Source organism: Mirounga leonina, unplaced genomic scaffold, assembly GCF_011800145.1.
Source record: "Mirounga leonina isolate KUSES-001 unplaced genomic scaffold, KU_Mleo_1.0 Mir_165, whole genome shotgun sequence".
NCBI classification, from domain to species: Eukaryota; Metazoa; Chordata; class Mammalia; order Carnivora; family Phocidae; genus Mirounga; species Mirounga leonina.
This window is the reverse complement of record NW_023270415.1, coordinates 9,793,728-9,799,727: the sequence shown is the minus strand read 5'-3', so window position 1 is coordinate 9,799,727 and position 6,000 is coordinate 9,793,728.

Sequence of the window (6,000 nt, the reverse complement as noted above, 5' to 3'; positions counted from 1 at the left end):
AGAAAGAAAGAAAGAAAGAAAGAAAGAAAGAAAGAAAGAAAGAAAGATGCTCTACCTGACCATGTCCTTGCCTTGGAATGTCACCTAACGGCCTGGGAGTTTCTGCAGCATTTAGTTGGGAAGAGCTAATCTCACATGGTTTACCCTATTCTGATTCCATTTTCTTTTCTCTTTTCATCTTAAATTCTATGTGAAATTGAGTTGATTTTTATTTCTCCTACCAAGGTTTATATCTTCCACCTTCATCAGGGCTGATGATTTCATTTGATCAAGCGATACCCACTTCTAAATGTTCCAAATCATCTGTTGGAAGCTAATGTTTCAGAATTTGAAATGCATTTCCACAGAGAAATCGTGCAATTAAATAGTGCTTATTTTCTTAAACCTACACAGATTAATCTGTTAATGTGGGAGAAAGCATAGTGCTATGTTAAGGTACCAAAGAAGCTAAGTTGACAATTGTTTCTGGAGAAAAAGTTTCTCCAATTCTAGCTGCAGTATCACACCCTGTGCCTCAGCCCCTGGCAATAGGAGCTGGGATCTGTGGCTCCCACCACCTCTAGGACATTGGTGGCAGTTGTCAAGGGAGGAATCTGGGCAGGTCTGCATGGTGGACTCAGAGCTCCAGGTAATTAGAGTCAAAGCATTGGTGACAGTCAAACTGGGAGGCTGTATTAGGATAGGACTGGGATATGATAGGAGCACACCAGTTTGCCATGCTCTTTTCCTCTTCCTGCCACTCCAACCCATTTTGCCCTGTGAGGAGGGTCTCCGGGAAGGTAGGGAGAGTCCCGGGTCCAGAACATGTTAGCATTTTCTTAACATGCTCTGCCCTTGCCTTCCTGACCACTAGCCTTTGTCAACAGTGTTGCTGCCCTAGGCAGAGAGCTATTCATAGCTAGAATATATTAAAATGCTTTAAAATTGAAAGTTCAATCAACTCTTTAGCCTTGCCCTCCAATCTCAGGCTGTGCATACTTTAGCTGCCCGAAGATGACCAACAGCTACTTTCTTAAGCAAGCATTTTGATTTCAAAAGGTATATAAAGAATGAAAACTCAAAATACCAAAAGGCCATATGGCAAAAATAATCAATGTGAGGAGGGGGAATCAAATTTTGAATTAGATTATAGAATACACCGAAAAGTATACATCTCAAATAAACTACTCCTTTCCTAGGGAGTAAACTTAGTTTGTTTTTTTTTTAATAACTTTTCATTTTGGAATAATTTTGGATTTGCAGAAAGGTTGCAAAAATAGCACAGAGCTTCCATATACTCCTCACCTGGGGTCCCCATTGTCCACATCTAACATCTTCATGACGTTTGTCAAAACCAAGAACGTGACATCAGTATGCGTCTGTTAAGGAAACTGCAGGTTTTCACCAGGTTTTTCATGATCCGGTTAAGGGCAGAGCATTGCATTTAGTCCTCATATCTACTGAGTTTCCTCGGATCTGTGACAGGGTCTCAGACTTTTCTTGTGTTTTGGGACCTCCAAATTGGAGGGGATCCAGACAATCTGGTCTGTCTAGGTCTTCGAGACTGGGACTCTGGGTTCCGGATGAGTACCACAGAGCTGAAGTCCCATTCCTGTCACTTGGATCAGGGAGTACATGACATTCATGTGACATCCCTGGTGATGGGAACCTTCACTTGGCTAAGCAAGTATTTCCCAGGTCTGTCCCCTGCAAAGGTACCATTTCCCCCTTCCCTACTCTATTACTTGGAAACAAGTCACTATGTCTAGCCTGTCCCCGAGGAATGGGGGTGGGGGGAATTAAACTCCATCTCCCGGACTGGGAAATAGTATTTGGAATTCTATAAGGAAGAGATGTCTCTTCTCTCCATTCTTTGTTTATTCAGTCATTTATTTCTATCGGTATGGATTCATGTTTATTTCATACTTGGGGTTAAAGTGAACGTAGTTTAAGGATTTTCAGCCACAACCCCTATCCTCTTGGACAGAAGCCTTGAAGTCTGTGTGAGTGGGAACCTGAGCATGCCTGCGGAAGGTCCCACCATGAGGCACTGATGAAGCAGTGATTAGTGGAGACTTAGTCACAGCCTTCCCCTCGGACACCTTTACCTCCAGCCCACACAGTCATTGCTTTTATTACTTGGTGCTGTGTTGGCCTCTGGCCACCGCCTCAGTCAGCTAATGAACAGAGCTCGATTACTCACCGAGACACGCTCTGCTCTTATCTCTGTTTCATAAGGGAGCCTGGGCTCACGCCTAATAAAAAAATCAAGTGCCTTGCTTTCCTTCTTCTTATTGAGAAACGAAGCACTGTGTCCTTAGCTTTTATTCTACTGACAGCAGGGAATTTGACAAACGTACTCCCCCAAGTTCAGAAATATGTCTCTTGTCTAAAAAACACTAGTTTGTCAAATGATGGCCAAAAGGTTCAACTGAGCATCAGAAAAATTTTATATGAGTTTCATTAAAAAAAAAAAATTAAAAGGACATAGGTTTGTTTGTATTTCAGTTGTGTTTTCACAGTTTTTCAGTTTTTTTCCCCCCACCTAAAAGGTTTTCATTTTATAACTTAAACTTTAGAACTTTAATGCTGGCACATACTAAAAAAATTGTATTTGGTGCTGGCAATAAGAGGCATTTATTAAGCACTCAGATCCTGCTCTGTTAATGTCTATTGTGTCAGTCAGAACGTACTGTTTTATAGGCGGAACCTAAGATGGGGCATGGAATGGTTGTGCTTACGTGATAGAATTAAGCTGAGCTAAAAGCTTTTCTGTTTTCCCATGAAAATTTATCCAAAGATTCTCTAAGGACCTTAAATGTCCAAACACCTGGCACGAGGAAATGGAGAGAGGACAGACTGTATGTGCCTCCCCTCTGCAGAAGGAGAGAGAACACCCAGGACAGCCTCTTGGTGCCCCACCCACTTCCTCCCCTACTGTCCTGTCTCCAGGCCTATGGTCCCGTGCAGGTTCTAGGCAAGAGCTGAAGCTGCCCTGGGACATGGAAGGAGATGGATCTGGTCTGAATCCTGCCCCCCTTTTATGACAGTAGAGCTTGGGCCAGCTACTTAAACCTTTGAAATCCTCAGCTGCTCTCTCTGTATCATGGGGATAATAGTACACCTCTAATGGGAGCTTTTGTGGTGATTAAATGACATGATATACAGTGCTTTGCTGAGGGCCTGGGACATAGTAAGTGCTAAACAAATGGCAGCTCAGATTTGTTTGGAAGAAACCCCAGGCTTCAGGCAGTCCCAGGGTATTGGTAAAGAATGTTCTTCTGTGTCTATACCTTGTGAAGTAGGAGTAAGACAGATTGCTGGTAAGCTTGCAGATTTGGTGAAAGAGAAAGAAAGAGCAACACTTGGGACAAGGAAGAGAGAGTGCTTTGGGACTGCCTTATTTTCAGGGACTCACAGGATGCTGTAAATTTAATTTCTGTTAAAATCAGAAGAAAAAAATGAACAATAATGAATATATAATAATGAACTCAGACTGATTATATTAACCTTTATACCAACACAGCATAAAACATAACTTTTAATATTTTTGCAAAGGGGCAAGTGCCCAGGGTCCACAGAAATCATAATGCAGCCCTGGAGAGAGCCAGAGATATGGAAGCTCCCTTAAGGAAAGGTATTTTGGGAGAAACAAAGACAGTTAAAGAGGATGTTTAACACATAACTAATAGAACTGCTAAAAATGTCTAATCTGAATCTAATTGTGAGAGAAGAATCAGGCAAACACAAAAGGACATTCTACAAAACAATGAGCCTGAGCTCTTCAAAAATATCGACAGTGTGCACACCCATATTCATTGCAGCATTATTCAAAATAACCACAATATGGAAATAACCTATGTGTCCACTGATAGATGAATGGTTAAAGGAGATGTTATATATATGTATATATACAATAGAATATCATTCAACCACGAGAAATAAGGATATCCTTCCATTTGCAACAACATGGATGGACTTTGAGGACATTATCCTAAGTGAAATAAGTTAGAAAAAAACAAATACTGTATGATATCACTTATCTGTAGAAGCTAAAAAAGCAGAGTGCATAGAAATAGAGTACAGGGGCGCCTGGGTGGCTCAGATGGTTAAGCCTCTGCCTTCAGCTCAGGTCATGATCCCAGGGTCCTGGGATCGAGCCCCGCATTGCGCTCCCTGCTCCGCAGGGTGTCTGCTTCTCTTCCTCCTTCCTGCTCGAGCTCTATCTCTGTCTCTCTCAAATAAATAAATAAAATATTTTAAAAAAAAAGAAATAGAGTACAGTGCTAGTTACCTGGGGTAAGGGGTTGAGGGAAATGGGGACATACTGACCAAAAAATACAAACTTCCAGTTATAAGATGAATAAGTTCTGGGATGTAATGTACAGTATAGTGACTATAGTTAATAATACCATATTATATACTTGAAAGTTGCTAAGAGAGTAAATTTTAAATGTTCTCATCACAAACAAGAAATGGTAATTATGTGACATAATGTAGGTCAGCAACACTATGGTGGTAATCATTTTGCAGTCTATAAGTGTATGAAATCAACATCTTGTGCATGTAACTTACATGATGTTGTATTTCAATTATATCTAAGTTAAGCTGGAAAAATATCAACAGTGGAAACTACTTTAGTAGTTAGAGAAGACTAAAGAAACATGACCTGGAAACTCCTTGGCTGGACAGAGAAAAAGTTTTAAAAATGGAGGAATTTGAATATGGTACATAACCTAGATAATAGTACTCTATTGATGTAATTTCCTGAGGGAGACAACTGTATAACCTATAGTTATATAGAAGGTTATTCTTATTTTTAGGAGAAATATCCTGACATATTTGGACATGAAATATTACAATGTCTGGAATTAACTAACCATCAATGGGACAGAGAGATATTAGTGAATCTAGATGATGGGTGTATGGGTTTTTATCATGTTAAACTTTCTTATAACTTTTCTGTAGGTTTGAATTCTAAAAATAAAAGGTTGGGGAAAATAAAATGAGTAGATTTGGACTAGAAAAAAACAAATATTTTTAGAGTTGTCCAGAGGGTTGTGAGAGGTAATGTAGTTCAAGAAAGCTGCAGTGACCATCGGCTTTACTCTTCAATGCTTTTGGAATGGTATTCATGGAGCTTCTTTTTAGAGCATCCATTCGCTTTCAAGCAAGAGCAGGGTACCTTACAATGTCCCTTGTTCATTTGGGTTATAGCCACATTGAACTTTATGCCTAAAATAGGGTGGATACTAAGTGGGTGCCTGGACCATTTATTTTCCAAGAGAGACAGGGCCTGAATGCTGTGTTGAGGGTGACATCTTCGTTGCTTGAAGAATTGCTTCAAGGGGACTCCTGGAATATGGAACTGTAGTGTGAAGATGCTTCCTGGACCTGGGGAAAGATAAAATGGAATGCTCTGGGGCTTTAGAAGGAGATGTGCTAGGTGATAAATTTCTATATGATACAAAGAGGAAGAAGTGCTTTCTGAAAGGATCTAACTGATGCTCCCTGAGATTCAAAGGATGTATAGGGTTCATCAGGACCTGTTGGAATAGACACCAAGACAGCCCAAGGGCCCCCTACTTTTTTTTGTTGTTTTGTTTGAGAAGGAGAGAGCAAGAGCATGCACAAATGTGCCCACAAGAGCTGGGGGAAAGGGGCAGAGGGAGAGGGAGAGAGAATCACAAGCAGACTCCACACTCAGCACAGAGCCTGATGTGGGGCTGGATCTCACGACCCTGAAATCATGACGTGAGCTGAAATCAAGAGTCTGATGCTTAACCGACTGAGCCACCCAGGCGCCTGGGGCCTACATGCTTAAAATGGCAGAAGGCAACTGAGCTGCAGATCCCGGTTCAGGGTTAGGGCTGGTTTTAGACTTAAGAATTTGACATGAGGGCTGGTTTTAGAATAGCATAAGACTGAGTGTCATGCTCCTGGAGGTCTAACTACCTTGGCATGGTATTGTCACTTGGAGAACTGATGCTGGGCACCTATGTAGACAAAGATCCAAGTGTG